Source organism: Lissotriton helveticus, chromosome 8, assembly GCF_964261635.1.
Source record: "Lissotriton helveticus chromosome 8, aLisHel1.1, whole genome shotgun sequence".
In the NCBI taxonomy this organism is placed as follows: Eukaryota; Metazoa; Chordata; class Amphibia; order Caudata; family Salamandridae; genus Lissotriton; species Lissotriton helveticus.
In genome coordinates, this window is record NC_136069.1 from 442,447,280 (window position 1) to 442,471,800 (window position 24,521).

Here is a 24,521-nt window from a genome sequence, read left to right on the forward strand (position 1 = left end):
TGGGGGCTATGAACTCTGTGCTAGGAGCAGAGACTAGAGTCTGGAGGGTCGGAGCGACATGTACCTAAACCCTATCTGGTATCTGATGTTTAGGGAACATGTTGATATAAACTAGAAGTCATGAAGGGAAAGGCTAACTTGATTCTAAGGCTGGACCATGCATTATTCTACATGTAGTGCGTGATGAAGAATACTAAATGACCATTAAATACAGTATTTCTCTAACATGGAGACGAGAAGGCTAGACAATGACGGAAACTATTGATGCAGTTCAGTAACTTAGGAATGCAGAGAAGGAGGACTGAACTGATAGCTGGAATCATAACATACTCTTGGCAGACTCAGAGGCAGAGCCAAGCTACACCGGGCACTGCGAGGCAGGAAGTAAGTGAAGGGTCGAGGATACAGGTGGGGGCTGTACCGCTCTTCAGCGAGGCTTTCAGGAGACAGAAGCTGAATCTGATGTCCGGGCCCTTTTGAGGCCTGGAAACGGGGACTTTATTATGGAATAACGTACATACTGAGAAACGTGGCAACATTACTTTACCTAGGCCTAATATTCGTAGTATTCACGAGGACTGGAAAATGACATACCAGAGGTGGACACAACTGTAATTGCGTCATTAATCGGACATGGGGAACAACATATGCATATTGGTCATGCACACATAACATATGATGGATGAGGCGTAGGGACACAGAACATGGCAAAATTTACTTTTCCACAAGGAGGCTGTTCATTCAGCCTGCTGGCCCCCAAACTGTGGAACTCTCTCCCATCGGATCTAAGACAGGAAAGCTCTGAATGGATTTCCTGGAAAAAAATAAAAACCTGGCTGTTTTAAATAAACCCAATCTGTGCAACCATATGACCTCCTAGCGTGGGGACACTCTGGTTTTGGAGTAACCATGCGCTTTAGAAATATGATAACATAACATAACAATGTTTTGCATAACTGTGAGCAAGTTGATGCTTAGTGTTGAATTTTCAGTGTGTATTTGCGATAGAATTTTTTGAGAGGTGGGCAAATATCAGGTGTTAGGATGTTGTACAGAGAGAGTATTTAATGGACCTGGAGGCAGACACTGCATGATCTGGAACATATTCACTTATGCCCTGAAATGGAGAAAGCATGGGTTAATTACGAGGCTCACTAGTCTTTCCTTGGGAGTTTGTGAGCATAGCAGAAAAGTACTTGTATGTTATCCTTTTTTTATAATATTTCTTTGGATCGTCCCTTGGATTAGAGCATGCTAGGGAGTTGCTTTTATGCCTCCAGGGCCTAGACTCCAGATTGGGAATATGGTACTAGTTTGTTCTAACTCACTGTGTGCCTGGACCCATCTGGGACTGCACACCTATTTACACCAAAACATAAGAGCAGAATTTCAAACCACCTCTCCATCTTTCACTGTGATGCCTGCCCTTAGAAACACTCTACACCGCCCTATACCCGGGTGATTGCATGGTGCAACTTCAGACTTCAGTCTGTTATGTCAATGCTGGCCATGAGAGCGGACCATTGCATTCTGGCAGGCGACTTCAACTTTCATATGGACGATGCGTTGGACCCGGATGTGATTAAATTATCTGATATCACGGTTCCTTTGGGTCTAGCCCCCTTTCTCTTTGAACCTACGCATGACAAAGGCCATACGTTGGATCAGGTCTTCTCTTCCTCCCTCATTGAGGTGACGGCACTTTTGCCGGTCCTCTGGACGGACCACCGTTTGGTTCATTTTTATACACTGGGCAATAAGAAACCCCGGAGTAGTGCCCCTAGGCAGCTTGGATCAGCGTCAAGGGCATTGCACCGGGTGACTCCAGAACTGCTGTCACAGGCATTGTGTGAACATCCCTGCCCTCTTACGGGGGTTTTGGACAGGGACCTGGAGTCTTTGCAGACTTGGTTTGTGGATAGGTTAAATGATCTGGCCCCTTTGAGGGCCCCCCGATCACTACCTAAACGGGTTTCCGCTCCGTGGTTCACTGGTGCGCTGCTTGCTTCCCGTAGGCAGTGCATGGTGGCTGAAAGGACCTGGCGAGCCCAGTACAACCCAGCTGCCAGACTTGAATATAGAACCATGGTTAAAGCTTACCACCGAGATATCCTCCTCGAGAAGAGGAGCTATTTTGCTAGGAGGATTGAGGATGCCTCGAACTCCTGCAAAGAGATCTTCACGATCGTTAGGGAATATATTGCCCCACGGTCGAATGCGGCCCAGTCTGCTCCAACACAGAAGTGGGCATCGGATCTTGCATGCTTCTTCACTGCAAAGATTAAGTCGATACAGGATTCCTTTCCACCGCGGCCGGCTGGTGCCCTTCTTTGCTCTGAGGCTGGCCCAGCTCCATCGGTCCCCTCAGGGCCAGTCCTGTCAGACTTTCCGCCTATTTCAACTGCCTCGTCCCTGACACTCTTGGCCAATCTTAAATCTGGATCGCCGCTCGACCCATGCCCGGCCAAATTTCTGGCGAAGATGGCGGGGGTGGTAAATCCGCTGGTCAATCCTCTTCTGAATCTTTCCCTGAGCCAAGGTGAGGTCCCTTCGGTTTGGAAGCAGGCCGTGGTCATTCCCCTCATTAAGAAGCCAGGTCTGGCCCCCGAGGTCTTGGCCAACTACAGGCCTATTTCTCTTCTTCCTGCTCTGGCTAAGACCCTGGAGAAGCACGTGCATAACGTGCTTTCTAATTTTTTTGAATCAAACGATCTGCTTCATCCCACTCAATCGGGTTTTCGCCCCAATCTAAGCACGGAGACGGCGCTGCTGGAGGTGTCTGAGGCCATCAAGGAGACGCTAGACTCGGGTGGGAGAGCCATGTTGATCATGCTTGATCTGTCGGCGGCCTTTGACACCGTCCCCCATGAGGGTCTGCTCATCAGACTTCATGAGATCGGTCTGAGGGGGACGGTGTTCAGCTGGTTTACATCTTTTTTGGCTGACCGCCGACAGTCGGTCTGGGCCTCCTCTGGCTCTGTTGAGATGCCGCCATTGGGAGTCGGAGTCCCGCAGGGCTCTGTATTGAGCCCGACTCTTTTTAACATCTTTATGACCCCTCTGGCGGCTCTGGCCGAGTCTTTCGGGGCCCAGATCGTATCCTACGCGGATGACACCCAGTTGCTCTTTACCTGCCGGAAAGGAGAGGATTTTGATGGAGAGAGTATCCGCGAGTGCCTTGGGGCTGTTTTTAAATGGCTCCAACTGAACAGCCTCAAGTGCAACTCAGATAAATCGGAGATACTCTTCTTCGGTTGTCAATCCGATCCGGACTGGCAGGTATGGTGGCCTGCCGATATGTCTCCTCCGAGGCAGTCGTCTCAGTCAGCTAAGAATTTGGGGGTTAAAATTGATAACGGTCTGACTTTAAGATCTCAGATCCTTGCCCTCACTGGCACCTGCTTCGGTCTTCTCCGTATGCTTCGGAAGTTTTTTCCTTTGCTCTCGGAAGATCACAGGAGGATTATGGTGCAGGCCTTGATCGGTTCAAGATTGGACTACTCTAACATCTTGTATCTTGGCCTGCCCGAATATCTCCTGCAACGGATGCAGGTGGTCCAGAATGCGGCGGCACGTGCCATTTTTGGTCTGCATAGGCGAGTCAATGTTTCTGGCCTCCTGCAGTCGCTTCATTGGCTGCCCATCCGACAGCGGATAGCTTTTAAAGCTCTAACCCTTGCTCATAAGGCCTTCTACTCCACAGGAGCCAAATACCTGCAGAAGAGGCTTGTTCCTTATCGTCCTTCCCGATCTCTGAGATCAGAGTCGAAGTTTCTTGCTATTGTCCCTCGTGTGAGGAGGGCTCGCATGGGAGGCCGCTCTTTCATGCTCCGGGCCCCTCAGCTCTGGAACTCTTTGCCCCTGTCATTACGTAGCACCCCAAACCTGTTGTCTTTTAGGAAGGGCCTGAAAACTTGGCTTTTTTCTTCTTAGATTATTATGTTCTCCTAACCCTGCCTCTTTTATTTTGTTGTGTTTGTCTTTTTAGGATGTCAATAAATGCGCCGGGACACTCTTTTGAGTAGCCGTGCGCTATAAAAGTCACAAAATAACATAACATAACAATTGCTCCACTTCTGGAGAGGCCGTATGCGCCATTCAAACACTACCCTTGAGAGCTCTGTGCTCCACATCGAAGGTGCCACACAGATACAGCATCCCTCAAGAACTATTTTGTCAGTGTGCCAGCGTCAGTAATATGCACTTGGGCATAAGACAAAGTGTTGCCTAATTTCCATGGGACCATGATACCATGCAAATGAGGGAATACTCCCTTCACATACTCTGAGTGAAAATGTGTGTCTACACAATGGGTATGGAAAATGGGGGCTGCTTAAATGTCTACGGCATTTTCTGTAATATGGAATTGCCAAGAGTGCATCGAAAGAGGTCCCAGGGAACATGTTCAGAATGCTATTAATTCTCCCTCTGAAGAAAGACAAACCATGTCTTTCAGAAGTCAATCTCAGAGCAACAGTGCAAGTGGTGGTTCTTATAACCTAGTGGAGGCAATGGACTGGTCGGCGATCCCCAGGAAACGGTGTTGGCATAAATAAAATGCATCCTACACATTGTTGCACAGGTCATGAGGCTTAAAGAAGTTTGCTCCAGCATCTCTTTGAGCAACAAAGACTTTTCCTGCAGGCCTGTATCATCTTCAAAACCAGCACTTCACCTACAAATGCTTTAATAAGACACACCCATGCACACTAACCACAGCAGGTCGACAGCACCTTACTGGAAACTTTGTGGTGGAAGAAGGAAAAATCAGAACCTAGGCTATCGTCATTTCCGTTCCCAAGATCTGGAACAACATCAACACCAACATTGGAAATGCTCCATCATTCTGGAGTTCAAAGGTAAGTTAAAGACACTTCCTTCCTTGAGCACTATCCCCTACAAAGTAATACTTCCCTATTATATGCCTCACGAAAGTGGCAGAGTCCCCTGTCCTCCAAAATGATGATCCAACCACTATATTCAGAGCCGGGCAGACTGTCTAATTTCTGATGGTGGTGTCCTCACTGGCTCCATTGGCAGAAACCCTACACTAACAGAGTTGTAGGTACATCACACCATCCATTCACCCTTTTTAGGGCGGGTGCTCTGATGTACTTTTTATCTTTCAATTTACAACTAGCAGGGAAACCCTAGTGGCCCAGAACAGAAAAAAATTAAAATGACCACCACACCTTGGGAAAAAATTCCAGGGTGTCTGGATCACTAGTTTTTTGTTTTTCAAAAATTAACTGCTATTTTTGGAGAGTAAGAACAGGAGTGAATATTTCCAGGAGTATATCTAATGTTTCGGTGTTCTCCCAAGGGGAGTGTGCCTATTACAACATGAGGTACAGATGGATGTTGTCAGTGCTTTGGTAGATTGTGATATCTTTTTGCTAGTATAGACCATATCTAAATAAAGATTGAATATTGGTGCAAGGATAAAACCATGCAGAATGCTGCGGAGAGGTGAGGCTCAGAGGATGGGGAATTGTTCTGGACATCTGTACTTGAACAAGTTTCTGGTGATCACAGGTGCATAACCTGAGGAAAGTCTGATAAATGTCTGTGCATTTGAAGCGATTATTTAGAGGGGCTTACTGGACTATAATATCAAAACAGCTGATTATCAGACTGGTGCTCCATCTGTCACTGATGCATAAGGCTTTAGTGAGTACCTAAATACAGTGTCCCTTGAATGTCATTGCACGTGAAGGGTTAGTGTCACTACTGTCTAGTATGTTGGATTATTGTCTGGTGGTGTAGTACAGTGTGATACGTTTCCCAGAATGCACTGCAGTGTGCATGCAATGTGATGCACAGTTGTCCTGTGAAACAACTCAATGTGGTGAGGTAGTTTCTTAAGATTTCGTAGAGTGTGCTGAGTTAGTGTCCGTAGTGCAATTCATACAGCGTGTTCAGAAGTTGTCCATTGTACCATTGCTTTTTTCTAGGATTAAATTGAGTAAAGGAAAGAGAGTGTAGGCAATTATTTGTGAGTGCAGGCCTGTATCATCTGAATGATATGAGTTTTTTTTAGGAGGGGAGAAATTCACCAATTTTCAGAAAGGTGAGGAATATTCTTGCATGGATGGTGGTGTTAATGATGCTAACTATACAACCTGGTGCTTTTCAGGTGGGTGACTTGATTGTGGAAGAAGGAAAAATGTTCTTGTTGTGGAGAGAAAAAAGGATGTGTAAGATATTGTCCGTGGTAAGAGGGGGTGTCAAGCAGCAGATGTCACATAATGATAAAGTGGCATTGCGGGAATGTGATTAGTAAAGTTCAAAATTGTGTTTTTATTGGACTTGACTCTTTCCACAGTTTCATCCCCAAACTTTTTGCCTTTACCCTCTTGTTTTCTGAACCCGTTTTTGTTGGGTTTTAGGACTCTTCGCACTTTACCCCTGCTAACCAGTCCTAAACTGTATGTGCTCTCTTTAAAACATGGTAGAATTGGCTGATATCCAATTGGCATATTTAATTTACTTGTAAGTAGGGCTCTCGGTTTTATGGTATTTATTTTTTTAACATTTCCGTCTGTATTTATCCATATTTATTGTTTGGTCATTTTTTCAGTATTTATCCATATTTATTTTGTCGCGAGCAAAAAAAAGATGCTGTAGCTAGTACTTATTCACATTTATTTGAAAAGGCAATGCGCACTTGGTTGTTTTACGTTCAGATAGATTTATGCAGATGGGTAAATGGGTTACTGCTTTTAACAAAGAGATGCTTTTGTTACTTGCTGTTTATAAATTGCAAACCTTCTAATATCAGACAGTGAGCTATGAAGGAAGGGCCATGTAAGCCTCGCTGTCTTGTGTACTGCATCCTATGCATTTATTTACACATGATTTATTGTATTGTATTTAGTGGGAGAGGTGTGGCGCCGCGGCCAGGGCGACTGACGCTGGAATCTGGGATGAGGGTTCGATCCCCGGCTCCGGCGGCAGGTTAGCCCAGCACCATGTGACTCTGGGCAATAGCTTGCTTAATCTTCCCGACGGCCCCCAGCGCCTAGAGACCCTTACGGGTGATTGTGCGCTTTACAAATATGGATTATTATTATTATTATTATTATAATTTGCATTCATATAGCGCTTACTACTCTTGACGAGGCATTGAAGCACTTTTGTATCCAGTAGCACGCTACTCTGGAACTAACTAAAAAAATCAGGGATTGTGAATAGCATGAGTTTCCGTGGTGGTCACATATTATTCAGGAAAACAATATTATTTGAGTAGAGGTGAAAGAATTATGTTTTAGACTGGATAAATTCATTATTTGGCATTGGTACGCATGCATATTGTCTCGTCACTGACCTAGCAGTACTAAAAGAAATGCCACCACAGACTGAAAATGCTGCGGTACTCTGCAGTAAATATAGTGCTGTGCAGAGCTCCCTGTGAAAGTCGCACTGGTCCTGCAAGCACCCATCACAGTCTTAAAGAGGACCTTAACAACGTTGCCAAATTATGTAAATGTCACACATAACAATGTGAAACCTTGGCAGCTATGTGTGCGCATTAACATAAACAAAAAACTGTCCGCAAAGAAAAAAAACACGGGAAAGAAACAAGGGGGCAACCTCAACTCTCCCCCTCCCCTCCTTATGTTGTAAAATTTGTAAGACACGGCATACACACTCTATTGACACCCTCCAACACTTACTACAGATGCCATTAGACCGATATTGTGCACACTGAGAGGCACGAAGCAGGAAAAAGCAGCTGCACTACAGGTCCAGCAAGCTGCTGGCTCCGAAGATCATTTCACACTAAAGTTTAATGTGCACACATGCATATCTCTTGAATCTGGGGACTGAACAAAGTCAAAAGCATGCCTCTCAAGTATCGGTGAAGTGATTAGCTTTGTGCATTTGTTTTCCCTTCATTTCTTTTAGGTGTGCACCTCTGCTCCTGACAAGATAGCTCCAAGCCAGGATACTTAAATAAACAAAAGGAGGCCTAATGGCCCCTTAACATCGACCTTGGTATTGCTCAGATGAAATCTGATAAGCCCTCTCCCTGGCTGCACTCAGACAGACTTGTCTTCAAGACCGATTTATTGGCATTTTTCCGTTTTTACATATAAATGCAGACAAAGGAAACATATTTTTCCGTCTGTATTTATATGTAAAAAATCTGTTTAAAAGGAAAACCGGGAGCCTTACTTGTAAGCCCCTAGTAAAGTGACACTATCTTGTACTCAGGGCCTGTAAATTTAAAGCTACTAGTGCGTCTGTAGCACTGATTGTGCCACTCACTTAAGTAGCCCTTTAAACATGTCTCAGCTCTACCATTGCAGCCTGTGTGTGCAGTTTTAAACTGCCATTTCGACCTGGCAAAGTAACCTTGTGCCAGGCCTGAGTCTTCCTTTTATATACATGTAAATCACCTTAGGGTAGGCCCTGGACAGCCCAGAGGGAAGGGTGCAGTGTATTTAAAAAGTTGGATATGCACATTTTAGTTTTACCTGTGCTGGTAGTGAAAAACTGTTCAATTCCTTTTTCGCTACTGCAAGGCTTACATCTCCCATAGGGTAACAGTGGAATTACCTTATTTGATTTAATAAGAATTAACTTCCATATGGGAACAAGTAACCAGTTCAAGTTTGGTAACTTTGGAATTGTAACGAAAATTCTTCCCTAATGATAAAGTCCAATTTTAAATTACGATTTTGAAAATGCCATATTTAGAAAGTTGGAATTTACCTGTCCTACCCATTTAGTGCCTGCAGCCTATCTCTGGGTCACCTGAATGGCTTTAGCTGACAGTTGTGCTTTGTGTGTTCCTCCTAGACAACCACACACAATAGAAAGTTTTGTTGTCGCTTGGATGGTCCATCACTGCCACGACGGGATGGCGGAGCAAAGCACAGCCCTTCTTACACATGAATGGCCTGTGTACTGCCTCCACACAGAGGGCTGCATAACCCTGTAGTGAGGTTCTGTGATTTTCGACTTCGCTTCGTATTCAGCCGCCATTTTGTGTCCAGTCACCATTTTGTGTTGCCTTTACTCAGGCAGCACGGCGAACATAGTGTTTTTGCTTTTTCAGCTGCTATGCGTCTCTTCTGTTAAAAAGTAACCCCTTGTCCTTGTTTACGAAACCGATGTCAGGGTCTGGCCGAGTTTGTTAATCCCTGTCTAGACTGATTGATCCTTGTCTTAGTTGACTGTTTGGGTTCCACCATTCTTCCCTTACTTTATCTTATTTGACTGGCCTTCGCTATTCTTTCCTTGAATTCTCCTATTACACAACTATCCTTTGAGGCATGTAGATACGTCCTGCCACCTGCAAATTGGATTACAGGCACTAGCATTGATTAACTTGAGGGGAGGAGAGAACACGGGGTCGGAAAGAAGGGCGTATTCAAGATACTTGATAGCTTGTTTTCAAACTTTTTCTATTTGTCAGTTTTGTATGTTTTGGGAGTAGACGTTGTAAATATGTGTGCTATAAAAGATTGTGCGCCACGGAATTAAGAAGCAGTCTCCTAAGAATATACCATTGTACTTCTTGGATAACTGTGCTTAGCTGCAACTAAAAAACTCGATTTTCTACGCCTAACAGAGTGTCTCGTGTCTCTGTTTGACAAGGCAGGTGAACCCGGAGATATTAGGCGTGCCCTGCGCCGCTCGGCCCATAAGGCCCGGTTCTCCAACTGGCGACCAACGTGTGGGCGGCTTCAGTGGTAGCGGTTCAGCCCGAGGGTCGTGAGGAGCCTTGCAAGAAAATTCTGGAGGATTGGCGAACCACGTTGTTGCATTGGGTGTTTCAGAGCCATTTCTTTTGGATACTGGTGCAATGAGAAGTTCTATCATTCACTCCAAACTCCCTGGGGCACCTTTGTCTGGCTTAACAAATCTTTCTGTAGGATTCTCTGGCGCCCCAGTTCGCAACCCGGTTTCTTGTCCTTTGCCCATGTATATTGGTCCTTATGATTTGGAAGCCCCGCTCATTTTAACGACTGGTTGCAATTTGTTGGGTTTGGATTTATTGAAACGTCTGCATGCAACATTGTATTGTTCCCCCTCTGGTGTACATCTTACTTTGGGTGATTAATTGGTTTCTCCTATGTATTTGTCTAAGGATCAACTGCCACTTGAATTGCGTTCACTTCCTGCTACGCTTTGGGCCACGGGTCCGAATGATGTTGGTTTGCTCAAGATTCCACCTTAAGTGATTACTGTCAAGCCTGATGTTAAAATGCCACGCATTCCTCAGTATAAGATTTCTAACGATGGCGAAAGAGCTCTGTTTGCTATTGCTTATGATTTAGTTCAGAAGGGTGTTGTTGAAGAAACGAGAGGGAATGTTTGCAATAGTCCTGTTCTGCCTGTTCTTAAACGTACTGATCCTTCTAAGCCTCCTGTATACCGTTTTGTGATTGATCTTCGAGAGGTCATCAAAATTGTTGTCCCTCAGTTTCCTGTTGTCCCGGATATTACTGCTTTGCTCGCAATGATACCTGCTTCGGCTGTTTGGTTCTCAGTTATTGATCTTAAAAATGCTTTCTTTAGCATTCCTATTGCTGAGGAAAGTAGGGATCTCTTTGGTTTCTCTCTCGGAGGCCGAAGTTTTCGATTTAAACGTGCATCTCAAGGCTATTGTGAGAGTCCCTCCATTTATAGTCAGGCTTTGAAATCCCAGCTTGACGCTTTTTCTTTGCCTCCAGGTGCTACTCTTATTCAGTATGTGGATGATCTGTTAGTTGCTGCCGATTCAGAGGTTGTTTGTAAAAATGCGACTGTTTCGCTTTTGCGTCATTTTTCTGATTTACGTCACAAGGTGTCACCTTCTAAATTACAATATTGTCGCCAAGAGGTTACCTATTTAGGTCATCTCTTGTCGAAGGAGGGAAGGCGATTGACCCCAGAACGTATTCATGCAATTGCACGAATGTCTGTACCATCCACACAAAAGGAGGTGCATGCCTTTCTGGGCATTACCTCTTATTGTAGACAGTGGATTCCGAATTTTTCTTTGTTGGCTAAACCCTTGTTGGCACTTACTCTGAAAGATACACCCCAACCTCTTCCTTGGACTGATGAATGTCAGAAGAGTTTTTCTGAATTATGTACTGCTTTGTGTTCTGCTCCTGTGTTGGGTACTCCAGATTATAGTAAGCCTTTCACACTCTACGTGCATGAAAGAGAAGGTTGTGCATTGTCAGTTTTAACGCAACAATTTGGAGACAAACAAAGGCCATGTGCCTATTTTTCGGCTACATTGGATCCAGTAGCCAAGGCATTGCCTAGTTGTCGCAGTGCAACAGAAGCAGCAGCGATCTCCATTTGTCAATCTGCTGGATTGGTATTGGATCACACTCTTGTTGTTATGGTACCACATGCAGTGGATACTCTCTTGAACAGAACGAAAACGCAACATCTCACGAGTGCTCGCATGTCTGGGTATGAGTAGACGCTTTTAGCTAGTCACATACATATCAAGCGATGTAATGTTTTAAATCCAGCAACATTGTTACCTATTCCAGAACAGAAAGATACACAAGAACAACATGATTGTTTTCTTCGTACAGAGGAGGAAACTAAAGGCAGAATAGATTTAAAAGATACACCACTCGTGGACCCGGATGGGATCCTATGGGTAGATGGGTCGTGTTTCAAGCTTCCTAATGGCGAGACAACTGCAGCCTACACTGTTACCACTTTGCATACAGTAGTAGAGACTGCACGCATTACACAGAATTCAGCACAAGCAGCTGAGTTGGTTGCACTGACGAGAGCGTGTGTGTTTGGCAAAAGGAAAGAGAGTGACTGTTTACACCGATAGCCAATACGCCTTTGGCGTGGCTCATTGCTTCGGTCGTTTGTGGAAGGAGAGAGGATTCTTTACTTCCCATGGGACTAAAATACAGCATGGTCAGTTGGTAACTGACCTTCTTGAATCACTTGCCTTGCCTATTCAGATAGCGATTGTTAAGTGCAGTGCACATAAAAGAATCACTGATGATGTGGGTCGTGGGAATGCTTTTGCAGATGAGGTAGCAAAAGAAACAGCGAAAGATGTTAAGAGTTGTATGTATGTTGCAGGTCCTGCAAGATGGGCCAGAGAAGTAGGTATGTGTGAGGACACAGTAGAAAGTGTGAAAATGATCCAAGAAGAAGCAACTGAGAAGGAACGTAAGTGGAGAGAGAGTACGGGAATGTTGGATGCGACAGGGTGTTGGACGGAGTTGTCAGAACACCAACGTTGGCTGTTACCAGATGCCTATGTACTGCCTGTAGTTACTATGGCACATGGTCCAGCTCATATCAGTGCGAAAGGGATATGCAGGCTTCTGGCTCCAGTATGGCAGAATGAAGGTATCCCCAGATGTGCGGAAAATGTGGTAAAGCATTGTATTGTTTGTTTGATGCATAATCCAGGAAAGGGAACCCCAACTCCGGCAGGTCATTTTGCTCCCCCTATGTACCCTTTTGAGGTATTACAAATTGATTATATTCATATGGAACGTTCCAATAACCTCAAGTATGTTCTGGTGGTGGTCTGTGCCTTTTCCAGATGGATAGAGGCCTACCCCCTAAAGGATAATACTGCTTTGTCCACTGCCAAAGTCCTCTTGAAGGAAATCTTCCCGAGGTTTGGTTTGCCGCGCATTGTCTGGAGTGACAATGGAAGCGAATTTGTAGGTCAAATTATGCAGAAGGTGTGTGCGGGTCTTGGTATTAGGCAGAAATTCCATGCGGCAAACCACCCTCAGTCAGCGGGTTTGGTAGAGTGCTATAATGGCACTCTCAAGCTCAAATTAGCAAAGATCCAGACCAGCACGGGTCTTGCTTGGCCCGATGCTTTACCTTTGGCACTTCTCTCTACGAGAACAACTGTACATTCTCGTTTAGGACTTAGTCCTTATGAGGTCGTTTTTGGGCGCCCAGCCAATGTTTGGGGAATCCCTCGACCTAAAAAGTATTCCGATATTCCATACCCATTGTTGGTTGATTACTTGTATGACCTCACCACTAAATTACGTGTTATTCATCAACAGGTTCAAAACGCTTTGCAGGAGGCTTCCTCAGATCCAGGTCATTCCATTCAACCTGGAGGTTTTGTCTGTCTGAAGATTTTTCAGAGAAAGAAGAATTTGGAACCTCGTTGGGGGCCGCCGCGACAGGTGCTTCTCGTGACACGTACAGCAGTGAAGGTCGTTTGGAAGAAAAATTGGGTCCACGGCGTGCACTGTACGAGGGTACCTTTACCTTTACCTTATGGCCAGTGGGTCCGAGAAGGCGTAGGTGATAGTGAGAGTAAAAAAGTACCCCGATTTGTACCTTTCAGTAGTGCACGCCTGGACTGGACAAGTTCTGAGAAAGAAGATGACGACGTGTTGCAAGAAGCTGTACCAACACATTTGCGATTGAATACAACGAACCCAGAGACTTTGTTTCGAGACCAAACGATACCTGGCAAGAAACGGTACAACCTAAGACCTAGGTTGACAAAAGACAATTGAACTTTTTTTCCTTCTGGTTACTTTTTTTGAAAGACATTTCCTTTTCACTATCCATCAAGTTGCAGGGTCACGGTATGAGTCTTAGCCTGTGACCTAAGTAGTGACATAGGTCTGCAGGACTTGCAGTGTCATAGGACGGCTAATAACCACAACTAAGTGATCCAGGAAGATTACCGTGAGCAACGCTTTAGAGAATGGATAATAAAGTGGAAGGGAATGATAAAAAGGTTCAAACGAAAAATAAGTATAAGAACTTATTGTTTAGTCGATGTGGCGTAGCATTGTGTATTTTAGTATGTTTATGTATTTTATTAGCTTGTGTGGGTTGGGTTGTCCACACTATGCAGCAAGCACCTGCTCCAACTTCTGTTCCTTTGCCTTTTTCTACTACTATCTCCCCGCATAAGTTATATACACTCCCAGATCATGAGCAAATTAGGAGAACAGAATACTTCAACAATTCATTCATCCAGTTGTTACATCAGCATCAACTGGTAGTCAACACTACTGATTGTTGGGTTTGTGGGCTTATGCCTCATAATGCTGAGAAAGGGATGCCATATTTAGTCCTCCCGTTTTCTTATGAAGGTTTCGCTTGGGCTTACTTGGGTATGTTTTCCAATGCATATCAGAATCAACTTCGATATCCTCCTGGTGGTTCATATACTGGTGGAGCAGATTTTAGTCGTAGTCCTTTGATAAAGGGAATAGTGACTATGGCTAAAATTGCCGACATTGGTAAGATTCCCGTTGATGAGAAACGAGCATATGATGGTTGGAATGTGACTCGTTACGTTACTAGCCTCACTGATAAGGCTAGACAAAGAAGATCTTTACCAATTTGGACAATACCTCATAAAGGTAACCTATGTCTGCAGATAAATGGTCAGAATAATAAGAATAAACAGGAAAAGAGTGTTTGTTCCCATACATACATCTATTCACCCTTGATTTCTTCACTGCTGGTACCATCTCAAGGTACATATTTTGTTTGTCATGATACAGCCTATACATGGCTTCCCACCTATTTTTCAGGAACATGTTATGTGGCTTTCCTTCTTCCCCCGACATACACTGCTCCTTCAGGTCATCACAGAAAAAGATATGGCAGAGGGGTTATTGATTCTAAAGACACAGCTGGACAAGAGGGAGGAGACTTTATCAAAGGGTTTCTTCCTTTCTGGGGCCCAATGGCTAATAGCAGAAACATTAGACAGCTAGTTCGTGTCGTTGAGGCTACGATAAATCTGACTTCGGGAGCCTTGAGTAATTTGACAGCTGAACTTCAGGCTGGTCGTCTTATGACTTTGTAAAACCGAATGGTTTTAGACATTGTCCTTGCAGATAGAGGAGAGGTCTGTAAATTGATTGGGTCTAGTTGCTGCATTTACATTCCTGATAATGCCCCTACAGTATACCAAGCCATTTCTAAGTTACACGTGATTTCCGAGTCCATTCATCAGGACACAGGAGATTGGTCTGTGATGGGATGGTTTTGATGACTACTGTCCACATGGGGATGGAAAATGTTAACTTTCCTTGGAATGATTTTAGCCATCATTTTCTCTTGCTGTCTTTGTTTGCAGTGTGGCCCCGCCATCTGTGGTCTTTGAGCCACCTTGTGTGTCCCAAAGCCTGTGTCACAGAAAACAGAGGACATTAAAATGATGTTGCAGCAACAGCTCAATGACCTCATGACCATTGACATTGACTCAGACTAACTTGAGTCCTTTGTGTTTTGCCTGAGTAATGGCAAAAGGAGGGTCTGAGGTTCTGTGATTTTCGACTTCGCTTCGTATTCAGCCGCCTTTTTGTGTCCAGTCATGATTTTGTGTTGCCTTTACTCAGGCAGCACGGCGAACATAGTGTTTTTGCTTTTTCAGCTGCTATGCGTCTCTTCTGTTAAAAAGTAACCCCTTGTCCTTGTTTACGAAACCGATGTCAGGGTCTGGCCGAGTTTGTTAATCCATGTCTAGACTGATTGATCCTTGTCTTAGTTGACTGTTTGGGTCCCACCATTCTTCCCTTACTTTATCTTATTTGACTGGCCTTCGCTATTCTTTCCTTGTATTCCCCTATTACACAACTATCCTTTGAGGCATGTAGATACGTACTGCCACCTGCAAATTGGATTACAGGCACTAGCATTGATTAACTTGAGGGGAGGAGAGAACACGGAGTCTGAAAGAAGGGCGTATTCAAGTTACTTGATAGCTTGTTTTCAAACTTTTTCTATTTGTCAGTTTTGTATGTTTTGGGAGTAGACGTTGTAAATATGTGAGCTATAAAAGATTGTGCGCCACGGAATTAAGTGGCAGTCTCCTAAGAATATACTATTGTACTTCTTGGATAACTGTGCTTAGCTGCAGCTAATAAACTCGATTTTCTACGCCTAACAGAGTGTCGAGTGTCTCTGTTTGACAAGGCAGGTGAACCCGGAGATATTAGGCGTGCCCTGCGCCGCTCGGCCCATAAGGCCCGGTTCTCCAGTAGTTAGTCTGGAGCCAGTGCAGGGGAGGCAGGAAACCTGCTCACTTCAAAGGGAAACCTCTACAAGCTTCTACCACTTCAAAAGGAGGCAACTGGTATCAATATTGGACCCCAGACGCCAACTCTTCAGTACACGTTTGGACCTGTGGAAGCTCTGCCAGGAAGAAGGCCTGCTGTGCTAATGAAGAGAGACTTTTGGACTGGTAGCCTGCAAGCTGCACTGTTATCATGCTGGATTGCTGCCCTGCTGCCCTCCTGCCTGATTCAGAGGGATTGACACTGCACCTGAATCGAGGACTCCCAGAGTTATTTCAAGGGCTAGTTTGCATCAGGGACTTAACAGGCTCCCAACCACCTGATCCAACACTCAGTTCCAGCTGAAGCCAGTCCCTGGCCCCCAAGTGGTGCCCGTCATATCCGGACCCTTGGTGTGGTCTCATGGAGCTGAATGGAAGTTTTTGGGCACATCACAACTGCCATAGACCCTTTGTTGCCAAAACCATGCTGCTTGCCCTGCCCACCAACAAAAAATTATGTCAACCAAACCCTTCACACTACAGCACTGGCCGCTCACAGGGAGCACGACTGCGAAGCTCCAGCCTGAACATATGCGACGACTACAGAATCTGCGCACTACAGGAACGACCGTCTGTGATGTCAGGCCTGCTCTTCTCGCTACATCGAAGACCATCCATGATGCTTCCCTGCTCCTTGCTCCCCCTCCACCGTGAACAGGACTATTCGCGCTGGACTGAGAAGGTAACTTTTCATTAGGACTAACCTGGTCCCTGTATCTGACCTGCGCTCCATCGTGGTCGGTCTGCATTTGTTACTTTCTCCTGGTCTCACAAGACTAGATACCTGCCAGTGTTGCTTTGGGCTTTTGGTGCTATTTTCACTTAAATCTTCAACATTGCATTTCTCCAGTGCTCCTGATTGTTTTTTTGTCATTTTGGTCCTGAGTTATTTATGAAATCTGCACTATTTTTCTAAATTGTTGTAAGATTTATCTTGTGTTGTGTTTTCACTTTATTACCATTTGAAGTGCTTCATAAATACTTTACACATTGCCTTTAAATTAAGCATGACTGTTCTGTGTCAAGGCACCAGAGTGTTGAGCACAGGTTAACTTGGGGTATGCTTGTGTCTTACTCTGACAAGGATTGTGGTTGCTGCTTCAGTAGGGTTTCACCCCCTCAACGAGTAACCCAATTTCTCTCAGTTTTATAGTGCAAATTTTGTCAATGAAGATCTTTGAGAGAGTAGTTAGCTCTGGGTGCTTCTGTTAGAACATATAGAATAGAATATAACTCTAAAATAATGACTCAAGCTGCAGCAAGCATTACATCCTGTATGGGAGTCCAGAAGGTCATGATGATTAAAACTAAGGGGCATATGTACAAGCCCTTATTGCCACCACAATGTCACCTAAATTGATGTTGTGGTGGCAATAGGGGCTGTGCCTTATGTAGAAGGCAGCATTAAGCCACTTAACGTAGCTTAACGCTACCTTGTAAACAAAGGCCCCCTTTCACGCCATGGTTAGCATGAAAGGGGTGGGCAGTGGGTGTTGCGGTGGGCATTCACCACAACACCCATTCATTTTGACACTGCCCCCTATGTACAAGTGTACGATACATAGGAGGCAGCACATAAATTAAGGCCAGGTAAAAACTGGTCTCAAGATAGCGAAACAGGGAGAAATGCATTATTTCTCCTCATATTTGCCTTTTCCATGTGTGCAATTTTGTCACTTTCATTTGTGCTGCATGAATTGGACATAATGGCACTTCTAGGATTGTGTAGGAAGGGACACTTTCCTCCACATGAACAATCCTCCCCTGCACGCAGACCCCCTTGCACACTGCGTTTGCGCTAAATTGCTAAACTTAGCGGCATCGCAGGAGGAAACGCAAGGCTGTACCGCATTCTTGTAAATATGGTGCAGCCTTGCATTTCGGAAGTGGAGGAGAGAGGCGTTAAGCCAGGAAGGCTAACGCCTCTCTCCTCCACTTCCTTGTACATATCCCCCTGTGGGGGATATGTACCCTATGCACCATATGCACCATAGCGTGAACGGCAGCCTTATGTAAAAGGCAGCATTAAGCCATATTAAGTGGCTTAACGCTGCCTTGTACATAAGGCGCAGCCCCTATCGCCACCACAACAGCTATATAGGTGATTTTGTGGTGGCGATAGGGGCTTGTGCAAATGCCCCTAAATGTGAGCCACTTTTCCAATGAGTGTCAGTATCACTTTGAGAATTAATTAAATCTCTCCTTTCCTAAATGTGTAAACCGTAAACCTGAAAAATCATTTGTACTACTTTTTGATGAGGTCAGAAGTTATTATGCACTATGGCTCAGATGTATGAAGCCATTAACCATTTCTTAATGGGCCAAATCACTAATTTGGCCTGTTAATAAATGCTAAATGGCCTTTTCAGATGTACAAAGGGCCAAAACCGGTCGCAATTTGCAATTTCTTCACAGTAGAAATCGCAAATTGGGGCCATGATTTAGGAATCGCAAACAGGGATTACCTATTTGCGATTCCTAAAGCACAATAGGGATTACATATTTGTGATTCCTAAATGTGAAATGCAAATACTATCAACTTCAAGTTAATAGTAACCATGTGTAAAATAAAAAACTGAATTTTTTTATTGTGACATGAAACGCACATATCCCCTGAGGGCATATGTGCACTTACATATGCACCAACAAATTTGGGGTGCCTCCAGGGGGCCATAAGCCCAGAGGCACCCTAGGCTTTGCATTTCTTAACACCTTTGCCGTGGGGGTAATTCCCGGGGGGGTTGGGGGGGAGGGAGCCCAGCTCATCTTGAGTCACAGTAGAGCTGTGCTCATGACGAGCTGGGCTCATCACAACCCCGCCCACTCATTAATTCTCCCGCACAGGCGGGTAATTAGCCATGCGAGGGCACGCCGCGGCAGTCATCTGTCGACGAGCTGGGCTCGTCATGAGCATGGAAGGGGTTAAATTGCGATTTCCTATTAGGATATCGCAATTTAGGAAATGCAAACCATTTCCAATTTCATCGATAGGCGGGAATCCACTGGCATTTTTTATTTGCGATTCCCTAATAGCGATTCCTAATCTGTAGGAAGCACTATTAGAGAATCACACATTTTTGACATATCCTTTTGCATTTCTTAAATAGCAATTCCTACGGAGTCGCTATTTAAGAAATGAAAATGGGAATCTTAGTACATCTGGCCCTATGAGCTGCAGGCTACTATCTATGAAACCTAAGAAAGATGAAGATGACCCATACTCTCAAACAGCATGCACCACAGTTGCACAGTTTTACTGTAGGACTTACCACTTTTCCACAGATTTTTTCATTCGCAACTGCATGCTTGTATGAGCATGAGGTTGGATGTCAATCAGTTCCACTTTTTTGAATGCTGGTGGTGGTGCTGTGATCTCTTGTATCAGATCCTGCAAAACTGCCTTGTACATATGGCAGCAGAAGAGCTAATGAAAAAATAGATGAAACACATTAATTGAAAAATAAATATATTGATTGGAGGCATATTTCTCTTACAAGAAACACCACAAAATGATTAAGACGTTTGCACACTTATTTGAAATCGGATGTTGGAATCCCACATGTATATTCAGATGTACTTAAATGCAGGAGGACAAGCTGTTCATAACGTTCAAAAGCTGGGCAGTTCCAGAGCTTGCTTCGATCCTGCTCCACATTCTGTACCACTCTCACAAGCAGGCAAGCTCACGATTTGTTACTGCAGCCCTGTTTACCCTAAGAAGCTGAAACATTGGTTTTGCCACGCAGTTGTCGAAATGCTTATGAGTTAAAACATGGGTTAAGATAGAAAATCAGCTGTAGGCCCTGCTCACCAACTGCGCACCGCCACCACACACTTACAATTTGTTACCCCTGGATTGAGAAACAAGCATGTGGACCCACCATTATCCCGTTCAAATCTGAGGTGGTATCCCTGATTCTGGGGACAGTTCAATTTCAAGCAGGAGATACATGGGATCACCGTGCAGATTGTAGGGGGTGGGTGTGGGCGTGGAAGGGTAAGTGGTGATTGTCAGGTGCCAAAAAGGCTTTGGGCCGATTGGGGAGTCGGTTCAAGTCTCTCCCATTCTGTAGGTGGGTGTCAAGTGGGAGGCCATGTTGTGGTTGTGTCTTCAACCCTTGTCTGAACTCATACAGGATTGTAAAACCGGACTTGAAGTTCCCATGTATGGGAGCACAAGGCCTGTTGTGATCAGCAGGAGCTGTATCTCTCCTGGGATACCATTCCAGCTACTTGTAACTGCCACCTTTGCGATAAAATGGTGGTAAGGCAGCCATCAGTGTCATTGATTCAAGGGATTTGCAAAAGTAGTTAGTAAACACTTAGGGCCTAATTACAAGCCTGGCGATCCGATGACCGCCAGGCACACGGGGCGCGGCGGTGGTGGTCCACCCACCGCCGCACTGGTGGTCCGACTGCCCAAAAAAGGCTTTGGCGGTCAGATAGGCAGTGCACCATCGCAACTGCCTGTTCCCTGGTGGTGGCATGGCAGTCACAGGCCCAGCAATATGCTGGTGGTGCCGCTGCAGCACTGCCATGCATATTATGAGTTTCAGGACTGCCAGCGATGTCATGGAAGTCTTTACTCCATGAAAAGGTAAGCAATCCTGAAACAGAGGGGGACATGCAGGGCCCCATATTGCCCATGTGCATGGGGATGCATGTAGGGGGACACACCATGTGCCCCCTGTGTGTATGCACCCCAGTTCCTGCACAGCATGGACTTTACTGGCCATGCCGTGCAGGAACAGTTTTTGCCGTTCCCATTGCGGTGTCCATTTTCAGAGGCACTGCCGTGAGACTGCCACACAAAGCCAACGAGACACGAAGAAACTGTGGCGGGCGGTGCGTAAATGGGTTTTGCGGAGCGGGCATCTGGCGTGGAGCTCCACTACTGCACCACCAAACTCATAATCAGGCCCTTAATGTTTTCTAAAGAATGATGTTATTGATTCCAATGCTTTTTTAATTTCTATTGTCTTTAATATCCTTTGGAGGAAAACATAAACAAATGCAAAGCAATCTCATTGTTTATAGGTCCATATAGTTCATGTATTCTTTCTTTCTCTCATGTATTATTTTTGATCTAGCCATCAACTAGATTTATAAGGAACACTTTGCTAAACTTATTTAAGCCCCCTGTTATATTTCCCATTCCCCTTCAAGTCCGCTTTCTATGACATTCTTAGCTATTCTCAGCATTCTCATCTAAAGAACTTGTGCCAAAAACACTGACAAAATCTCTTATCACGACTACCACCATTAACACAATAAAGGGGTTTTGCACAAAAAATCAACACTAACTTCTGAGCCCTGTTCCGTTCTATAAAGCTTTCAGCAACCTTTTATAAAAACATTATAATTAATAAATAATTAGTAAATGTTTGTGATTATTTGTGCCGACACCTTAAATATCCATACATTATCAGCCCATATATAGCTTTAATCAGGCCTATTAATGAAGACTGTGGGCTGCATTTAGGTAAAAAGAAGAGTCTTACCATCCCTGCAGAGGGGTGGTCAGTGGGGTATCCTAAACAAATGCAGTCCCGCCTTCTCTCTCTGCGAGCTTCAAATGAAGAGTAGGTGTTTGTGAAGTTGCCTTTTTTCCATAAGTTCGCAAAATGTTATGGACATTTCAGTTATATTTTATTGTGAAATGTGGTTTTCCAGTCTCCTCATGGGAGATGATATCGGGTGACTGGTTTGATCAAAAAAATGTCTCTCAGCAAGACATTCTCTGTGCAAATCAGTCCCCCGGGAGCACAAGTTATCCAAAACCACGAAAAGCATCATTTAAAGAAATGTTGTGTAAAGTAAAATTGAGGCATTTGCAAAGTTCAGCAGATTATTTACACTTCACCCAGGCCTAATTGTGAATTAATATTGAAAAGCCAGCAGAAGAAGAGCAAACACCCAGTTTAAAACAGCCTTTCCCTCGTCTTACACTTGGTGGCGATTGCAGCGACCACCGACAGACATGGGCTTGGACAATAAGGCCACAGAGGGTCTATTCTGAGTGAGCCCCACATGATCCCCATCCCACCTGCAGAGATATTTCCCCTGGCAGTAAGTGGACCATTGACTCTGTGAGCACGAACATGGATTTGTTGCTGGAAAATGCTTCTCTTGGTGGGGAGCACAGAAAAGTTGTGTAATAGACACTGATCTGTCTTCAAAGTGCTGCTCAGTTTGGCTGTCAACAGTATCTTAGTAATTATTCGGGGACCAATTCCCAAATGTTTGCGTAACAAGTCTGGAATTTGCTCATTTTAGGGCTACTTTTACTCTCAGAGAAGAACTCAGTTTTCCTGGATTATTACCAAGCATAAGTGTTTCTGCAGTGGACATGGAATCAGGTATACCATTCCATAGGTGCAATGTAACAGAACTCTACATTATCAGAATTAATCTTATTTTTATTCTCTTTAGGTTTTGCCTGCACAGCGCTGGCTCTGTGCTTGAGAAATCTATTTATTTATTTATTTGCACACTTGTACCGCGCTGGGAATCGACTCCCTGAGGAGTATCTCCGCGCCTTTGGCAGTATCAGAAAGCAAAAAGCTCAATCATGTGTTATTAAATGCTCAACCAGAATTAATAGTTAAACAGGAAGTTTTTTAATTTTTTCCTGAAGGGAAAATGTTCCCTACATGATCTGATGTCAAATGGAAGTTCATTCCAAAGCTTCGGACCCGCTACTGACAGAGCCTTTCCTCCTTGTCGTGTCTTCCAGAATCTAGGGACACACAGTAATTCACGGTCTCCAGATCTCAGAGATCTTGTGGGGGTGTATGGGATAAATCTCTTAGTTAAATAATCCGGGCCTTTACCGGACAGGCATTTGTGGATGATACAACAAATTTTGAACATCACTCTTTGTTTTACCGTGAGCCAATGAAGTTTATTGAGTAGGGGTTTAGAAGGAGTCTGCGCCGGGGCATTAAGAACAAGGCGAGCAGCCGTGTTCTGCACAACTTGTAGTCTGGCCATGATCCCCTCATTGGCGGCTAGCAGCAAACCATTGCAGTAATCCAGTCTACTCAGCACGAGCGACTGAACTAAAGTTTTCCTGGTGGTATCAGGTAGTAGGGGGAATACCCTTCGGAGAAGCCCAATAACATGGAAACAGGAGCCTACTACATGAGTGGCGTGATGTTTAAAAATAAGCTCCTGATCCAGTTTAACTCCTAGATCTTTCACTACCACTTTAGGTTCAGGGACTGGGCCTAGGTCTTGAGGCCACCAGTCAGGAGTCCACAAACGTTTGGCTTCCCCAAAGAGCATCACCTCCGTCTTAGAGACGTTACACTGAAGGAAGTTTGCTGCCATCCAATGTGCCACTGCTTTCATCCCCTGGGCAAAGGAGTTACGCACTTCGGGAGTCATGATTTTAAACGGGAAGAGGAGTTGTGTATCGTCTGCATACGATACAGGGATAAACCCGTGGGATCTCATGATGTTATCTAGGGGTGCCACATAGATGTTAAATAACGTAGGGCTCAAGCAGGAGCCCTGTGGCACCCCCTTTGAGATCTCCACCTCCTCTGACTTATAGGGACCCAGTATGACTCTCTGAGTGCGTTTGATGAAAAAACTCCTTAACCAGGCCAGCGCCTTACCTCCCAGACCGATGTCAACTAGTCTGGTGGTCATGATATCATGTGACACAGTGTCAAACGCCGCTGACAAGTCTAACAACACCAGGACAACGGAGTACCCCTTATCCTGAAGCATATGAAGATTGTCAGCGACGGACAGCAAGGCGGTCTCAGTGCTGTGCCTGGGCCTAAAACCCGATTGAGAGGGGTCTAGTCCCCCTGCACTCTCGATGTATTTAGATAGGTGCCGGTTAACAAACTTCTCTGTAAGCTTCCCTAAAAAAGGGAGGCGAGAGATGGGTCTCAAGTTTGTGTGATCAGTCCAAGGAATGGAGTTATTCTTCCTTAAAGGCCTCACCAAAGCACGCTTCCAATCTAAGGGGACTTCCCCTGATCTCAAGGAAAGATTGACAACCCACTGAATTCCAGCACCCAGATCGTTCCTCAGAAGTGACATGATCCGAGCTGGAATAATATCCGAAGGGCATCCACTCTTAGTTTGATTGATTAGAGTGCTTATGTCCTCCATTGATATAGGGGGGAATTCAACCAGCTTGCTTACATTGTTTTCTGCTGTGCTTAGGTGTGTCAGAACCATACTATCCACAGTTCTCGGAGTATTAGAAGCAGATTTTGAGGCTAAGATCTTAACATAAATGCCTTCTATTTTTCTGACAAAGAACTGTGAGATGTTATTACAGAGTTCCTGGGACTCAATCCCTTCTGTTTCACAGGCTGCAGGCTTGATGAAGGTCTGTAGGATTTGATAAAGAATTTTGGCATTTTTCCCAGCTGCTAATAATTGGGCTGCTATGTGATGTTTCCGGGCAGACCGAATAGCTTTATGGTAACTTTTTATGGAAGTCCTA